The sequence below is a fragment of the Ambystoma mexicanum genome, chromosome 10 (genome assembly GCF_040938575.1).
Source record: "Ambystoma mexicanum isolate Mex_15411 chromosome 10, UKY_AmexF1_1, whole genome shotgun sequence".
Lineage (NCBI taxonomy): Eukaryota > Metazoa > Chordata > Amphibia > Caudata > Ambystomatidae > Ambystoma > Ambystoma mexicanum.
Genome location: NC_090932.1, coordinates 1,624,507,028 through 1,624,526,456, shown reverse-complemented (window position 1 = coordinate 1,624,526,456; position 19,429 = coordinate 1,624,507,028). Strand labels below are relative to the sequence as shown.

Sequence of the window (19,429 nt, the reverse complement as noted above, 5' to 3'; positions counted from 1 at the left end):
TGATGTCCCTCTGTATGAAATTATTAGCCTGTGGTAGGATGAGGATGCATTTGTGGGGACTTGTGATAGGCCTGTTAATGAGGGGGCACAGTTGGATTGTATAGATGCAGCACTGGGTGCTCTGAGGGCTGATGAGTTACAACCCTGTATTATTATTTCCACTCAGGAGGTTTGCAAAATGGCTTACAATCTCTTTCAAACGACCCCTGAAACATGTGTCGATGACCAGAGTACAGTCACTAAACACACAAACATGCATATTGTTCACAATGTAGAAACTCAGAAGAACCGTACCAATGAATCAGCTGTGTGTGATAGCGCCCATGTTGCCCCAACTAACATTCAAGATGGTGGGACAGTCAGTATCACCACTGTAAATGACACAAACGCATGCATTGTTCATGATGTTGAAACTCAGACGAGCAGTGTTAATGTCGCCAAGTGGATGTGTGATAATCAGCAGGTGGAGCACGCTGACATTCAAAATGACCTTAACGCTAGTATCATCACTATAGATGACACAGCCGATGTATGCTGATATACATCCATGCGAAACCTCACGAAACTTCAGTGAAAAAGAACAGAAAAAAACACGTAGACACCCCCACTTTAAAACAGAGCTATAAAAAAATGCTGGCTGTTGTGAAATCTTTGAAGCCCTATTGTAAAAGTAAATTGGGGGAACCGGATATCAGGGGTTCTTTTCACTATTGTCAGCTGGATGATAGCACTACAGCCTTAGTGGCGAGGAGTTGTGGGGCATCAATGGTAAGTCAGCTCAACTATCCTAATCGCACAACATGCAGTGCTCAAAATGTGGCACATAGCATAGTAGTGGTTGAGGGGCTTGTTGATTTGAAAACCGAACACCTCTTCTACATCACTGATACCCACTGAAAATGATGATGTATTCATACCTAGCTCTAGTACAGTTGCTACTACACCAATACCCGATGAACGATCATCACAATCATCAGATGGAACAGGGTCTACTGACAGCAAACGCTTGTGACTTATAAATAGCTCACACTTGAAAATGAAATGGCCCATTACAAATCAGGTGAGTCTTTTAAACAGCCTGCAAACCTCTAGAGCACGCTCGCATTTAACCAGCACCCGATGTAGCAGGAGTGATCCAACCTGTGAAGTTGTGAACACAAGCACTGCTACAGCCGGTAAGTCTCTCTACCAAGTGGGAGTGGATACCCAGTTCAGCGGGACCTAAACGATTGTGAACGATCCTTAAAATGCTGTAGCCCCGCGACATTAGTTATTTAAAATCTTCAGAAAGGCCAGGTTGGTTATATCCAGACGTGATTGTCCTAATATGAAATAAGGGGTGTCAATTATAGGTAAAATTGCGAGAGGAATTTTTGAATATAAATATTACCACATACCATCATGGCGCCCAGTTGTAGTGTTTATACATAAGTATTGGCAAGTATTCCGAGGGATTTACACCCCTTATTTCATGTTAATAACTGACTTCTCATACTGTTTGAAATATGTTGCTCTTTTCTTTTTCTTTATCAATATGGGGCAACAAATGGAAATTTATGATGTCAAATATGTTTTACTTTGCACTGTGTAAATCGATGGGGATTATCTCTTTGATGAATATGTTTTTCTTCGCACTGTAAAAAATTATGTTGATATATTTTTGTTTAGCTTATGATAGCAACCGGTAGAGAATGTATTGTCCAGATTTGAAAAAGGCACATCAAGAGCGCCGAAACACGTGTTACCAACATGGGCGAAAAACAAAAACAAAAACGCATGCAAAAAAATGCAAGAAAATGCAAAAAACAGTCTAGAGTGATACTTCTTGTGGCGCAGTAACAGATGTGTGCAGAACTCTTTTTTCTTCAACTTTGACAAACGAAGTAGGGTAACTCTGGGTCTTCGTTCCCTGCACACATCATTGCGACACGTACAGCTGTTATTTCACTATAAGGTCGCAGAGGTTTAAGAGTGTAGCCAGAAAAGCGCCCCAATTTTGCATACTCTTGGTAAATGTAGTTTCAAGCACAGTACATATTTCAAAGTTTAAAGCTCTCTCACATCCAGGTATCCCTCTGCCGGGATCAAACCTAACAGTTCAAAGACATCTCTTTTTTTTATTTTTTTTAACTTTCTTTGTTGATTGATTCACATCAAGACATTCATCAAAAATATTTTCATAGTGAGATACAGCAACAACAGCACAGTACATGCAAGATGTCGATATGCAAGCAGCCGGGTTCCCCCAAACACGTGTCATGTGCAGTAGGGCATCTTCATTGGACATCATTAGCATGGTGAAATATACTGCAACTTGGGTTAGATATAGGGACATTACCTACAGTGCAGGCTCTGGCCCCCCAGAATCTGACTTGGGGCATTGAGATAGTAGGTAGGACACCATGGGACCCAAAATGTTCTAAGGCATTGTCACCAGTCGGCAACACTGGGGGTTTTGGAGGAGAAGGACGATCCTCCATTAATGGGCCGGCACGTCAGTCTCCCTCAGCTCTCTGAGCTGTCTAGTCCTTTTCTTGCTCCTCTCCACTCTTCCTTATCTGCCTCAGCTGTCTTCACCACCGCGCGTTGCAACCACTTGCTTCCGACGCTTTGGTGAAGACGCTAGTTTTCTCTGCTCACTTGTCTCTGCATTGCTATCTCTCTCTCCTCGGCTTTGCTGCCTGCTTTTGGCCATTTCCCTGCTTACTGCTCCCTCCTCACTCGTCAGCTCTCTGGCTGACTCCTCCTCCAGGCTGCCCACCCTCGCTAGCCCATAGCCTTCCTCTGCCTTTCCTACTCTGCCTCTTTGTCCTGCGCGCTTTTGTTGGGCTTCCTCTCCGGGCGGCTTATCTCCCATTGCTCTTCTATTTTTTCTTTGCTCTGCTTCCTCTTAGAGTTGGGAACGCATATTTTCTTGGGCCTGCCAAAGCCTCTTACGACGGCTGCTTCCAGCAAATTAGCAGCCCCTTCACAGCCTCCATCCACGGCTGCTACGAGCAATATTGAAGCCTTCTCAGCCTTCCATCCACGGCTGCTACATGTATATTTGAAGCCTTCACAGTGCCTTATCCACAGCAGCTACAGTTACTGGTGGACAATATTTCTCTTTGGGCCCAAGGATATTCCTGCAACCAAATCCTTAGTACAAGGGTTTTGCCAGCCTTTTGGTTTTTTCCATTCAATTTACCTGGGATTTACCGGGGGGGAGCCCCTTGCCCTTGCTGTACCTCTGGCGGGCATAGTGGCTACCTCCGGGGAAGACCTTATCTCTTCAAGGAGCACAAGTCCTCTAAAAAGAAGACGACACCAGCAGATTCGCCAAGAGACCACATCCATGATGGCCACGGCAGTACAAGTTCAGGCACTCCTCTCTGCCGTACAGGGGCTATCTATGGAATTACAGAACATGAAAGCAGAGAATGCGGTCTTAAGACAGCTAGTCACCTCTAGAGAGGACAGTTCCACTGACTTGCCCCCTATGGCTCTTGCTTCTGGAAAGTATGATGGCTAGCCGAAGAGACTTAAAGAGTTTATCGATGCTTGCATAGTATACTTCCCCTTTCGTACCAATACCTAGTCCACAGACAAGGCTCGAGTGGGTTATATTGTATCTAATATGGCAGGTAATGCCCTTGCATGGGTCACTCCTTTGGTGACTTCAGCCGATCCTGTTCTGCAGGACTTACAAGCATTCATAGTTCTCTTAAGGAGGACCTTCGAAAGAGCTGAGGTGGCCTAGTCTGCATTTGAGTCATTACTGGATTTGCAACAAGGATGCACCAATCTGATGACCTACATTACCGAATTCAAGTGGACAGCCGCAGATGTAGGATGGCCATAAGAAACACAGTTTGTCATCTTCCGGAGGGGATTACAGGAGGAACTTAAGTACGAGTTGGCCAGAATCGCCCGACCCTCTTCACTCGCTGATCTGATGACTCTGACTCCTCAGATTGACTATCGTCTTAAGGAAAGGAAGGTAGAATGCAAGAAGAACTCCTTCAAATCTCCAGTTGTTCCACCTTTGGTCTTGCCTCGCCAAAGTTCAGGTGAATCTCTCAAAGAAGAACCCATGCAGAACGTTGCTGCTCAGGGTCTATTATCCAGCATGGAATGGGAGAGAAGGCGTGATCACGTTCTTTGTATGTATTGTGGTTTGGAAAGCCATCTGCTACGTGATTGCCCTGAAGTCCCACCACAAAGAACGAGAAGCAAAAGACCCCGATCCTAGGAGGGATACAGGATCGGGGTTATTGGAACCATTCCCTGTTGGCCACTCACTCAGAGAAAGTTGATAAAGACACCAGATTACTGGTGGTTCGCATTCTAATACATTTACCTCACAAGAAAGTAGAAGTGCTGGCTCTCACCGATAGTGTAGTGGCCGGAAACTTCCTAGACGTCGCTTGCGCTCAGAAGGAAGGGATTCCACGCCTGGAAAGAAAAGTAAACCAAGCAGTTGAAGGGGTCAATGGTTCCCCTTTGAGTTCTGGTCCCATTACTCAGACCTCAGAGGGTCTCTAGGTGGTCATCTTTGAACACAGAGAAGTTGATCTTTTCTATCTGATTTTTTCAGCACACTTTCCTGTAATCTTGGGTATTCCCTGGTTACAGTTGCGCAACCCCAACATTGTTTGGAGCACGAACACTCTTCTTTTTCAGTCCGACTACTGCTCCTCCCACTACCTTTCTCAGTCTAAGGTACAAGTCACCTTGCCGAACACACAAGAAGAGTTCCCTATTCTAGGTGTACATTGTATTCCTGAAGTATATCTCCGATTCAAGGAAGTCTTTCAGGAACCGCCCACCACTGGCACGACGTCCAATATCTACGTTCCATGTCCTTCTGTTTTCCCCAAATGTTCAAGGGGTCGGGGCACTATCTTCCACCTCAACTCCATCATTCCGCATTATCATGGACTCATATTCATTTACTTCAGACTCCATTTCATCATGTTGCATATCGAAACAGGACAGCACAGACTCTACTCCCATGGGCTGCTCAAGAACCACAGCATCGCCACCGGTAGCCATGTGCAAATTAGCTGCATCTTCGGCTGCATTTGCCTGAGTGTTTTGAATGACATCTCCAACAGACCACCCAAGGACAATGGCGATGAGAGGCGGCTGGCTGACTGCTCATAGAAAGCAGTCATGTTCTCACTGAGATCCCGATCTTCACGGTCCGCCATCAAAACCTGCGAGTCGTTCATTGCATTAAGACTGTTGTACCCTCTTTAAGGCAATAAGGTAAATAACTATCATTGGGATCACTGGGGTTGCCTGGGGCTGTTTTCACCTCGTCATAACTGTACCTTTTCATAATTACACTTTACATCATGCTGGCTAGCCCCAAGAAGTCTGAAGAGCGAACGTGTTTTCAAGGCCTAGAATAAAAGCTATATAGCCGTCTTGTGAGACCCCACCGCTAACAGCATCATAGCTTTAGAGCCCGTAGACATATGCCTAATTAGCACACAGACCCATTCATACTGTAGGGGTACTCTCAAAGTTCTATTTTTATTTAAAATACATTGGGTGCTTATCAAAGTTATATCAAATTCATATGAAATGTATATAACATTTATTGGGGAGGTCATCAAATGCATTGGGGTCCAATTAAATTTATAGGGGTTTGGATAAATCTATATCCAGCTTTTACATCAAATTCATTTGAATTATTATCAAATTGGTGGGGCATTTCATTTATAGGGGTTCAATCAAATGTATAGGGGTTCAGGGGCGTGGTAAAGGGGCAGGGCTACCTGTCACTTGAAACACTTGATGAAAGGTTTCCCACCCTACTACTAGAATGTAATATAGAAGCATCTGTATTAGGATGCAAGCATCTTTCTCCACCAATCACAATCCAAGAAGGCATCTGTAGGTACAATGGGGACACCCACACTTGGGGACTGTTTCTGTATCCCTACAGTCCCACTACCAGCACTTGACACCTGGTGTCGGCACTTATCCTTGCACTTGCCACCTGCTGGCTGTACTTTTACTTACTGTTTAATTTTGTTTTTTTTCTTACCCCATGTACTGCACTGTCCTCTCCCCTTTTCCCCCGCATTTCTCCTCCTTCCCCTTCCCAGGCACTTGCGCGATCTGAATGACACCTGGCCTAGTAGGATCGTTGTCTGTCCTCCCTCTGTTCCCCATTCCTTGCCTCGTCGCGCCTTGAAACACTTGTGTATCGGCGCCTTATAAATGCCATATCATATCATATGTCAGTCTACGTTCAAATGTAGTGCCTCAGCAGGAGAAAGGGCTGAGCTCAACTCGGCCAATGGAACTGGACTCGTAAAATACAGTTGTTAAAAGCATGCCTCACACCTCACCAATATCTGGAGGCTGTCAGCCACCCTGGGCACTTGTTCACACTGCCAACACACTACTTGGCTTCCATAGACTTAAGTGGACTCACCTTCCCAGGAAGACATTGGTTAACAGTCAAGACTGCAGCCTCCAGATATAGGTGAGTTGTGAGGCATGCTTAAACAACTGGGTTTTAAATACATTTCATATGAGTTTTATTGTAAATCTGATAAGAATTCCAATGAATTTGATTTAAATAACTGGATATAGATGTACCCGAACCCCTATAAATTGAATTTAACCCCAACAAATGTGATGATCCCGTATATATTTTATATGAATTTTATATGCATTTGATTAGCACCCCAATGGATTTGATATAGAAATACAACTTTGAGAGCACTCCTACAGTCTGAATGGGACTGTGTGCTAAAGGGGCATTTGTCTATGGGCGGCTCTAAGGATATGATGCTTTTAAGGTTGGGGGTCTTACAATAAGGATATATAGCTGTTATTGTAGGCCTTGAAAACACATGTCCTCTTTAGCATATGTGCTCATTGACTTCAATAGGATCACCTGCCACACACTGGCCAAACACACTTGATTTCACCTGTGTGGGAGCGTCAAGTTGAGAGGTATTTTTTTGTTTATTTGTAAAGCGCACCAAGCTATTAGGCATCTGCATTTGGTAGTTGAGAGATATGGTTGAAGTACACACTATTATTTTGTCAGTGGAGGCTGGCTTTTTAACCCTTCCTTTGTTCTGCAGGACTTTGAGCTGCTGCCGTTTAGGGCACATGGGCACATGCTAGCACAGGTAGGTTGGGCAAGGTCAGTTCTGGCAGAGACAACATTGATAGTGAAAGGGTCAGGGTTTATCCTGCTTACCTGTAAGGTGCTTCCTCTCCGATGGAGCTTCCAAGACTGGGGATAGGCACAGGCAGTGATTAGTGCTCTGATCACAGCTTGGCTGGGACAGTAAGCGCTATCTGTAGACCATGCAGGCCTGATGAGCAGAGTCCTTGGGCGACATAACATTTGGGAGAAAAATAGTCCCCAACAACAAATAAAAAAGTGGCCCACATTCAAAAATGTGTGCAACCAACTGAGTAGTATCTGGTGTGTCATATTTTTGTGAATAATTGGGGCAAAGGGGCTTTTTAAAGCACATTGGTGCTATAAAATTGTTTAAAATGACCACCTGCATAGTGTGCCAAGTAATTAATATGTGCCATATATTGGCCTACAAAAGTGGCCTACACTACCCGGTGACCATTTTATTTTATTTTTTATGTTATTGTTTAAAGCACGGACCTAGCGCGAGAGCAGCGGAGCACTGTACAGAGTGTGGGTAGCCAGCATTTGGCTGGCATTTTTAACAGTAGCACAGTACTGTGATTTGAGGTCTGTGCATCGGTATGTGTGCCCATTAGAATTAGTCCATGGCCAGGTGGTGTTGTACCGTCCCATTCATTCGTTGGCTCCCCTGCCTCTATCCACATGCCCAAGCATGTGTTCCTAGGGCAACATGCAGCACCCCCTGGGTTTAGGGAACCCAGGCAGGGTTCAGGTAACGTCACGGTCAGGGGTGGGGTGTAGCTATGTCTGGAAAAGATCCAGGGCTTCACTAATGTCGGGATTGTCAGGACTCGGGGCTAGCTAGGCATTTGGTTGTAGACCCTGATCTATAGCCCCCTAACCCCCCCCCCCCCCAGCAACTGGTCCTCTCTATAATTCTATGTCCAATAGTATCCATAATTCTAAAGCGCCACCGTCATTAATCATTTCATTTTAAAACATTGAAGTAATTACCAGGGGCACCTTCGAGAACACGGTCAGACTCGTAGCAGATTGTTACATCGTCAGATTTGGCTCCTGTGGGCAGACACCTTTCCCCCTGCCTCGGATGGGGCCCTGCCTCCGAGTATCCGTAATAGACCCGACTGATCCCTGCAGGGCACTGCCTACAACAGAGGCATTGAACTATCAATACTGGGCTTGTCTCTAGGAAACATGTTTCAACTCTGAAGTGCACTGATACAATTGTTATGTCCCTTTCTCCCTCCCTCCGTCCCTTCATTTTTCCCTCCCTCATTCCTTCCTTTGTCCTTCCTTGACCCCTCCCTTCCTTCCTTGTTCCCTCCCTTCCTTCCCCATTCCTCCCTTCCATCCCCATTCCTCCCCTGTTCCCTACTTTCCTCCTTTCCTTGGTTCCTTCCTTCCCTCCCTCCCTTCCTTCTCCCTTGTTCCCTCCCTCCATTCCTTCCTTTGTCCTTCTTTGACCCCTCCCTTCCTTGTTCCCTCCCCCTCCTCCCTCGCTAATTTCCTTGTCCCCTCCCTTCCTTGTTCCCTCCCCTCCTCCCTCGCTACTTCCCTTGTCCCCTCCCTTCTTTGTTCCCTCCCTTCCTTGTTCCCTCCCATCCTCCCTCGCTACTTTCCTTGTCTCCTCCCTTCCTTGTTCCCTCCCTTCCTTGTTCCTTCCCTTCCTTCCTCCATTCCCTCCTCACTACTTTCCTTGTTCCCTCCCTTCTGCCGTTCCTTGTTCCCTCCCTTCATCCTTTCCTTGTTCCCTCCCCTCTCCTTTCCTTGTTCCCTCCCTTCCTCTGCTTCTTCTTCTCCCCCTTCCGTCCTCCCTCTCTCCCTTTGCCCTTCCTTTGCATTTATATGTTTATTTACTGCATTTCTCTAGAGCTTTCACCAAAGAGCTCAACCCATAAAGTAAATCTGTATAATAAATGAAGGGATAGATCAGGTCAGGACGCAAGAGGAGGCATTGGATGAAGTAGAAAGGAAATGGCTTTTTTAGGAGAGTACAGAAAGGGAAGAGCGAGGTGGCAGCACGGACCGAGAGAAAGTTCCATAGTTTAGGTGAACGGACGGGAAAAGGCCAGAAAAGAGAAAGTGCAGAAGGGGTTTCTGGGACATTGAGGATATGAAGTTGTTAAGAAGGAAAAGAACAGGAAATGGTATAAAGAGAGATAAGAGAGGCGAGGTAAGATGGTGCAAGAACGTGGATACATTTATATACAGTACATAGAAAACGGAACATAAGACGGTTATGAAAAGAGAGGAGAGAAGCAGATTGTAAGCGCGGGGTGACAGAAGTCCGAGCAGGTGAAGAGAACATAACACGAATGGCAGAATTAAAGACAGAGCAGAGAGGGGCAAGATGAGAGGCAGGGAGGGCAACCAGGTTAGAGGAGCACTAGTCTAGATGGGAAACTACTAGAGAGAAGATGGGAAGCTTGCTTGTGTGAAAGGAAGGGAAGCGCCTGGCGCATATTATAGAGGAGATAACGACAGGCACGAGCAACGGCAGAAAAGTGATCAGAAAGGATAGCTCAGTGGCAACGTGCTGGTCTTGGAAGCAAGACGACATGAAACAACACAGGTTCGATCCCTATGTCTACACTTAGAAACCTCTGGTTATTTAAGTGCATTATAAATACACAACTAAGACAAAAGAAACCACACAATTACGCAACTAAAAAACAAACAATTCCTGTAACAGTGCCTCGGGGCTGTGTCAGCGCTTTAAAAATGTAAAATTAAATGAGTAATGTCACAGAGATGCCATGGTGGGATGAACTGTCTATTGATTGGTTGAATAATGAATTGTTTGACTCGCCTTGTAATGCACTACATATTCCTAGCATCTCATGTTTTTTATTGTATTATAATTAGGGTGACCAGACGTCCGGGTTTTCCAGGGGAAATCCTCCTCACCCGGGATCCGGGGAGTTTTTTCATTTTTGAAACCCCGTCCGGGGTTTCCATGTTTGGGGGGGGCTACGGTAATTAAAACCGTAATTATTTTTCACAACACTTTCTGAATTTTGAAGTTGGAGGTTTGGCTCATACCCCCAACCTCTCAGGTACAAGTTAGAACCAGGGGTGTTGCTAGGTCTGGAAAAGACCCGGGGCTACGCTGATGTCGAAACTGTTGGGACTGGGGGCTAGCTAGCCTTTTGGCTGTAGCTCCTGAGATTCTATCCGGGGCTACAACCAAAAGACCAGGGGCTATAGCCCCTTTTGCCCCCTTCTTGCAACGCCCCTGGTCAGAACACTTACTGACTGTACCACAGAGACTGGCTTGGAAACTATTGTACAGCAAGGCATGTAATATCAATTAGAGCTAACGTTCGTTTTGAATTAACATGCCACGATTCACAGACAAAACTGCACAAATGAGATTATATACAGTTTATAGAAAGGATTAGTGCTGGAAATATGGTTGGGGGTGGTTGTGGGGGCGCTTGGGGGAGGGGCGGTAATTGGTGGGCTGCGATGGGGTTGTCCCTCTTTTATGTTGTTAGCCGTCCCGGTTTTTTGTTTTGAAAATCTGGTCACCCTAATTATAATACATGTATATTGTGATCATCATCGGTCATTGGTTTGCTTTGCAGTTTTATGGCACTGCAGTTTTTGACCATTGGACTAAGGAACCTCTGGTGCATTTTATCTTTTTTTGTCAGGGTAGGACGATGTGCAACACTTATGGCATACGCCGTATATCAGCGCCGATGCAACTTTTAAAAAAAAGTGTTGATACGAAGGTTGTGTACTGTGTAGCAAGCTATCTGACCCTGGATTGGTGTGTAAGGGCGAAAATCATAAAAGAAAGAAACATGATGTTGTGATACTTGAATTGGATTGGTTACACTGCATTAGCACCCGGCAAGAGTCCAGCAGAATGCAACACGCTTTCTGATTGGATCTCGCCGGGTCGTTACCCGGCTGAGAATCCCTCAATTCTCGGTAGGGATTCCAGCCTCCTTGTCCATGGCAGGGGGCGTGGCAGCTCCTCAGCCAATGAGGAAGCCCGAAGTGGGCCATCCCCGCTCCGAGCCTCCCCACTGCTGAGAGGCTGCCTTCGCCCCCCGCTGGGGACTGAGGTGAGGTTTTTGTTTTGTTTTCCCTCCCCTTTCCTCCCTCCTCCCTACCTTCCCCACCCCACCCCACTTACCTTCTTGCTCCTTTGTCCCCGACGGGGGACAATGACAGCCTCCAGCCGTGTGGAAACTCGGAGCAGGTACGTTTTTTTCTTTTCTTGTTTTTTTCCCCTCCCTCCTGCCCTCCCAACCCCACTTACCTTCTTCTCCTTTTTTTCGGGAGCGGAAGCGCTGGAAACACTTCTGTTCCCAGCGCGTCTGCTCCCGATGGCCGCCACGGAAAGGGAAAACTGACTCCGTTTTCCCTTTCCCGGCGGGCATTTTCTTGTTTTTTTTTTTCTGTCCCGAAACGGAGTACTAAAAGCAATATGACCCTCGCGGCAGGGGCATTACTGACTCAAGCTTGGGGAGCTGTCCATGGGGGCACAAAGGGGCGAATGGGAGGGAAAGAAAGGCGGCCAGAAGGCACCCTGCCTTCGTTAAGGCCCTCGCTTCACTCGGGCCTATAACTATGGGACCCGGGGCATTACCTGAGTCGGAATTGCCCCCGCCGCTCGGGTCATATTGCTTAAATATGGCATGAGTTCCTAATCTGGATTAATTGGTAGCACTGAGTACAACTGCTTGAGATTATGTCCACAGAACCCCTCTTCGGTTTTTAATAATGATTTTATATTATGTATTTTTATTGTGAATTGAAATTTGCAACAACAAAAAAAATAGGAATTTTGTATTATTTTAGGTATTATTGTAACCAAATGTGTTTTATGGCGAATGAATATACTGTCGAATAAAAGCTAATTGAGGATGAGTTTCGTGCAATGCATGTATACTAGCTTCACTGAATATATTCAGCGATTTGCATTATAAGATGGTTTAATTAAATAAGGGCAGATATATATTTATATTTCATCATAAAGATGCCTTTGCTGTTGTTTGTTCAAGCTGTGACCCAGTTTTTCGTGGACACATTTAGGGCACCCTGGTGTAAAAAGTATATATATATATATATATAGGTCACAGAGCTGGTGGCAAAAAGAAAATATCAAAGTGTCAGGTAAGGCAGCGCAGACGCCAACAGGGGCAAGCAGGGATGAACCCTTAGGTCAGGACGCCCAGGGAAGGGAATATGTCCAGTGCCGCGGAATGAGGGGGCACCCCATGATGCTAAAGGGCAGCGCCTCTTAAGCTTGGGGAGCTGCCCACGGGGGCACAAAGGGGGGGAATGGGAGGCAAAGGAAGGCGGCCAGAAGGAGCCCCTCCTATCCCGCTCCCTGTCCTCTCTCATGCTACAGTCATCCCAAAAGAGAGCCTGACAGGGAGGGGACCCAGACAGCAGAATGTGCCAACTGGCGGTGGGCACCAGCACCATTAGCAGCAGTGTTCTCTCCACATTTCTTCAAAGTGGGAGAGAACAATAAAACAAAAAAGGAAGGGACAGGCAGGAAGCCATGCTCATAGGTGCTAAGTGGCTGTCGGTGCAGAGCGGCCTTTCTGGTGCCCAGGAGACATGACATGGCCTGGGGCATATTTTTCCTATAAAGGCAGGGCAGCTGACCTCACCAGCTGACAAGGCAGGAAATTCCCTCTATTTGTTGCCACCCTGGCACCAACCAGCGATGGAAGACCTGCCGACCTGACAAAGATCACACGGCTATGCAGCTGCGCAGTAACCACAGAATCACTGAGGGGCAGATGAGTACCGATCATGTGCTTCAACTGCCAGCGCATCGGCCACACATCCACCTTCTGCCACAAGGAGCCACGCTGCGTGCAATGTGGGGAGAACCACGCATCGCAACACTCCCCCCCGAGACCGAACAGAGCCAGCAGCCTGCGCCAACTGCAAGGGACCTCACCCTGTCAGCTACCACGGATGCCCGGCCCTGACCAGAGCTAAACAGGAGGAGCAGAAGAGGGGGGCACCAGGACCACTGAAAACACCACAGAACCCAGCAACCACTACACATGATTCGCAGTGGAGCAGCGAACAACACCAACCACACCAAGGCTCCGCACATCGCCAGGTCTCAAAACAAACAACTGCCACGCAGAGGAACAAGCCACCTCGCCCGCCACTAGGCCAAGGCCCAGCAAAGACCCAGAGGACACCCACCACGTCCAGGCTGAGTTACGCTGGAGTCCTAAATCCGCCCCCCAACCCGCCATGAGCTGCCGGCCCCAGCGCAGAAAGAGGGAACAGCAAGCTCCATCAACTGGAAGACCAGCATTGTGAAGATCGCAGCTTTTGTTGCAGAGCTGGACATCAACCCCACCATGACGATGGTCGGAAGGCACATCCTGAACCTATACCCGGGCGAAGAAATAATCCAATGTGTCATCTAAATCCAGCTATGCCATCGTGATGTGGAATGCCAATGGTATCCAGAAGAAGACAGACAAACTCTTTCACCTGATGGAAACGAAAAAGATGAGTGATGCCTTGCTGTCAGAGACCCACCTGCAAGGAAATCAGAAGCTGAGCCTGGTGAACCGCAGAGTGTACCTGACCAACCGACCTGCAGGAGCCAAAAGAGGGGGCACAGCAGTGATAGTGAAGACGGTGATCGACCACCGTGAGATTGCACTCATTGAAGCCACTGGAGTGAACAGGGGGTCCTGCTTCCCATCTTTTCAAGCACCAGGCATCCATGAACACTTCTTAGAGAGAGGCAGGGGCAACAGAAACCAGACGCCTGGGAGGATTTCATCATAGTCTTTATTTGCTGGAATAGCAAGACATACTCAAAGACATTTTGCCTTTAACCTGCTTTTATAGCCTTTTAAGATTATGCAACATTTGTATGCAAACGACCACCTTGTACCGTAGTACCGTAGGTCTCTTTAGTCAGAGAAACAAACATTCCTGCAGTATCATTGGATAGCTTATCTTGAGTGTACAACAAGCCCACATTAGCATAGCTGACACCCACAATTTTCTCCGACGCATGAAATTGATATGCTTATTTTAGAATTGGCTGGACACAACTATGACAGCGCTGAACTCCTGCCAAGAACATTTTCAAGCACCGATATCTAATCCTTATCTGATTGCTGGGGTCCTGCCAAGTTAGTTAGTGATTTGTACTGTTGGAGAAATATATATATATATATATATATATATATATATATATATATATATATATATATATATACATACACACACACATACACACACTCTGTTATGGTTGCCTAAATAATACAGCTGGTATTTCAGAATAATTTGCATGACACACGTTGTGTCCTCTTCTAAGAACATAGATACATGTATCTAAGCTTCCCATACTTATCTGGCCTCATCACAATCTTGTCTACCCTTCCTGCCAATTTCCATGTTTAACCTGACAAACCTAATCACTGCGAGATACTGCCAAAGACTGTCTCCAAATGCATCATCCTCTGTTGCTTGTCTGAAAACTCTTGGCCTGGTTCATAGTCCTACACACCTGGTTTAGGACAGAAAACCATCTTGCACTTAAGTATCCATTTTGAAAAATATTTTTGTCTGACACTGTATTTTTCTTCACGGAGCTATTTAAGTATCTCTCACTTTGTATCCTTTATACATAATATATCCTTATAAACATATGGTATGTGTGTGATATTTGAAACACCCTTTATTTCCTGGGCCATCCCAACCCAAATATGTGCAGTGCCATGTGCACTTTTTATTTTTAAGAAAGGCAATCTAATCCTGATTTCTTCAATGATGGAACTATTTGATCTGCCTATAAGGTTATCTATATTCAGTTGAGGGGCGAGGGGTTGGCACACCCTATACAGGAGTGCAGGTCTAGCCTGCGACAGGACCACTCCGACTGATTGCAACTTACTGCCCTCCGAAAGCAAAGCTGGACCTTGGAGACCTGGATGCATTGCTGGATTCCACTATTCCGACAATCATCGGAGGAGACCTCAACGCCAAACATCGATGCTGGAACTCCAGGACTACCAACCAGAGGGGACGGACACTGCTGGCGTATTCCAGAAAGAACGACTGTGGGGTAGCAGGCCCAACTGAGCCCACGCACTACCCAAGTGTCGCAAGTCACAACCCAGATGTGCTGGACATTGTGCTATGGAAGAACCTGCAACAATGTGTGTAGCTGGAAATCCTGGCAGAGCTGACCTCGGACCACAACCAAGTAGCAATCACTGTGGGAGACGAGATGGAACCCTACCAGCAGGACGAGAAGTACAACTTCAGAAGAGCTCACTGAAGCTGCTACAAGGAAGAGCTTAACAGCAAGGTCACACCAAACCCGCTGAGCACCAAGGAAGACATAGACAAGGCTGTGGAAGACTTCACAAAAGCAGTTCAGCAGGCAATCAAGAGCAGGATTCCGAAGCAGAAGACAAACCGTTGTTCCATCTATGACCTACCAAGAGGCATCCAGCCGTCAATCGCTGTCAAGAACCGGGCCCGACGCCAGTGGCAGAAGTTCTGCATGCCTGATCTCCTGCAGAAGTACAACACGCTCACAAGGCTCCTGCAGGAGCAACACAGACAGCACCGTGGAATGAAGTGGGAGGCCGCAACACCCAAGCTGAAGTAGGCGGACAACTCCGTTTGGAGAATGACTCGTGGCCTGACTGGGAAGAAAGAGCCAAGCCCACCAATCCAGGGACAAACCCACCTTGCATGCAACAACAAGGACAAGGCAGAGGTCCTCGCCGAGACACTGTAGGCTTTGTTCAACCCAAACAAGGCAAGCAGGCTCTCAGACGGAGTGGAGGAAGAAGTTGAGATGCATCTCGCAGAAGACCGAACCGGGATGGGAGCAAAAGAGATCAAGGAGTGCACAAGCTCTGGAGGTAGCAGAACTTGCAGAGAAGCTGGCGAACAGCAAGGCACCAGGGAGCAACAGAATAACCAACCTGGCAATAAAGACCCTTGCGCCGGCATCAATGGAACACTTCACAGAGATATTCAATGCATGCATGAGGTGTCAGCACTTCCCGAGATCCTGGAAGGAAGCCAGGGTCATTTATTTCCCAAAGGCCAGAAAATCACTGAGGGATCCTGCAAACTACCGCCCCATCAGCCTGCTCTCTGGATTATCGAAGCTCCTGGAGAAGATCCTCCTTGCCCCACTCAGCGACTTTGCCTCCAAAAGAAATCTACTAGCAAAGGAACAGTTTGGATTTCGAAGGGGGCATGCAACGACCCATCAGCTGCTGAGAGTGGTGGACACCATCAGCCACGGATTCAACATCAAGAAGTCCACGGAAATCGTCTTCTTGGATGTTGCCAAAGCATTCGACCGAGTCTGGCACAAGGGACTGCTGCACAAGATGATCAGTCTGAGATTTCTAAACTACCTGTTGAAGACGATTGCAAGCTACCTGGGAGACCACACCTTCCATCTCGCCATGCAGTCTGAGATGGCCTCATCACATCCCATCCGAGCAGGCGTGCCACAGGGATTCAACCTCGGACCCTTCCTGTTCAACAGCTTCACCAACGATATCCTGACAGATCTCCACAAGGCCGACCTGGCACTGTATGCGGACAATGTTGCTGTCAAGGAGTTCCCCCCTTCTCACCTGAGTCCGGTGTTTGCTGGATTTCTTGGTCGATGCCTTCTTGCGGACGGATCGGGTCTTGAATAAGGCTGCACGAGTCTCTTCCGACTCCAGCGTGCGTTCAAAGTTCCGGGATGCAACGATCCAGGAATCCGGGAAAGTAAGAGGGTGCACTACACAGCACACGAGTCCAGGAAGTAAGAAGGAAAGGAGAGGGACTAGGAATGGAGTTTAGAAGGGACACAATCAGGGAAAACAATACCGCGAGCTACTGAGCACACGTCTGGTCGCTACTTCGCAATAGCATAGAGACGTGCGGAGCCGCGGGGGGCGTGGTCTATTAATAGAACACGCTACATCCAACGTGTGGAGCGAGGAAGGTGTTTCACGCTGGACGGCCATGTTGGGAGTACCAGCGAGTGTAAGCCCCGCTGAGACAAGGACCAGGAAGTCCAAAAGGGGCGCGTTCTGTAGGTCATGACAGTTGCAGTCATCTCCGAGTCATTCAGCGAAAAGGAAGTGGCGAAGAACCTGCAAGCTTTACTGGATACCATCTCAACGTGGTACAGCGATTGGCGGATAGAACTCAACACCAGCAAGACGACTGCAACAATGTTCACCAGAAAGGAGATCAAGGAGCACCCGCACATCAGCCTCCACGGGGAGACCATCAAGTGGGAGAGCAGCAGCCGCTACCTTGGTGTGACCGTGGACAGCAAACTCTACTGGGGAAGCCATATCGAGAATACTCAGCAGAAGGCAACAGGAAAGATGGCAGCACTGTACCCACTCCTAAAGACCAAATCCATGACCTTCTGGACAAAGATCAATGTCTACAAGGCGATCATCAGACCTACCCTGACGTATACCTTCCTAGCATGGATGACCTGCCATCAGCGACACCTGGAGAGTCTCCAGATAGTCTAGAACAAGGCCCTGCGGATATCGTCTGGAGCTCCAATCTTCACAAGGATAACTGACCTTCACAGAGAACTGGACATCGAGATGTTGGATGCACGTCTAGCGAAGCTGAGCAAGAACTTCTGTCAAGGACTGGATCAGAACCCGAACCCTTGGATCAGAAGACTCACTGCCACCACTGCAAACCCTCTCGACTGCTACCCACTGCCCATCACAGAGAAGACCCAGTGAAACCAGCCCTACTGTGATAGGTCCACACAGACCAAGAAGAATCCTAACCCACGACTACATACTCAACCCGAGAAGATGGAGTAACGAGGTTCAAGCCTCGGTATCCAATAATCACCACGGATGGATAAAATCTATCAGCAAGAAGAAGACAGACAGCAGCCCTGCAGAAGAAACACTCTGGCCTTAGTGTACCTGGACTCTGCGTTCGCAGACACAGCTTCTTCTTTTTTGCACTGCTTGGAACATTGCTTCTCTCTCTGTTCGGGGCGGGAGCACAACGAAAAGCAGTTCATCTGGCAGAGTGGTTTTCGGATGATTTTTACTCCTGTGGTACATTACACCCCGTTCGGGGCGGGAGTGGGGTAGAGAGTGGGTTGACGGAATACTAATACCATTGAAACCTTAGAATCAAAGTGGTTCCTGCCGCAATTGCTCCTAAGATGCTTTACGCTCTGCTCAGGGTGTGATATCCATGAAAAAGATTCTCACTGCAGCGTAATCCCACTGTGAAATACTGTGCAGTTAGCAAGGCACAGAGTTCGGTCACAGCTCACGCCAGGCACAGCAAGAAAGCAAATCCGGGAACCAGGAAACGGCATCAAATGAGGCGGTTACAAGTGAGGCGGGATCAAGCTAGAGAGGCGGCCGGGAAGGCAGGATTGATCGCGGAGCACACTGCCAGCCCGAATAGGAAAGTCACCAACTCTGTAAAAGCCCCCCGCCCCGTGAATCACCCATGTACACTTACCGCCCATACACGAAGAGGAGCAGCAGCGGGACGCCAAACTCTGGTAAATCCAAGCGACGGCACAAGCAGTCGAAGCGAGAGGGCGGTGAAGCACGATAAAGGCCCGGACAAAAGTAGCAACGTTGTTGCTGCAACAAGGTCACATTGCCCTAGTAATCCCTTTGCGCAGTGGCAGTATCGTAGCTCATGAGATTTACCGAAGCGCGATTATTGCTTATTGGAAACTTTACCCAATACCTCGCCATGACAGCTTGATGTATAGTAGGAATTGGTAATTTTTTTAAGTCTCCACTGAGGTTGAGTTAGCACGAAGGCAGCGGGAAGCACAACGAAGTTCGGAGGCCGGGGAAAAGGAGCGGCACAGCGCTAGGAAGAATTTTAAAAGTCTGGTAAAGCAGATAATTCCTGACAAGCACGAAACGAACACATTTTTAAATAATATCTTGTTGAAAAGAAGGACCTTAAACACCAGGCTGCGAGATAAAATGACAAGTCCGCAAAACGGATTAAGGGCAAAACAAGATGCAAAATTACTAAAATGGGCTGCAGCGGCCGAAAAAGAATATGGCTGGGCATATGTTAGCAAGAGGCTGGGAGGGGACTCATCTGCAGAAGAGAACCGCAACAGCGAGCAAGAAGATAGGATTCCACCTACCAAAAAGAGATGGGAAGAGGCGAACCAGGAAACGGAAGTGGCCACAGGAACAGCACAGAGTGTCCACGGGAAGAACCACACAGAAAAGAAAAACAACAAAGGAATTACAAAAAGAATGGGAAGAGGTGAACCAG

The 19,429-nt window shown here is 47.4% G+C and overlaps 1 non-coding gene across 1 annotated transcript; it reads left to right on the top strand.

The window, feature by feature from the left end:
* Window positions 1-18,797: 18,797 nt before the first annotated feature.
* On the top strand, window positions 18,798-18,937 carry LOC138496814 (U4 spliceosomal RNA). The gene has a single exon (XR_011278291.1). It is a non-coding gene; the product is annotated as a U4 spliceosomal RNA (small nuclear RNA).
* Window positions 18,938-19,429: the final 492 nt, after the last annotated feature.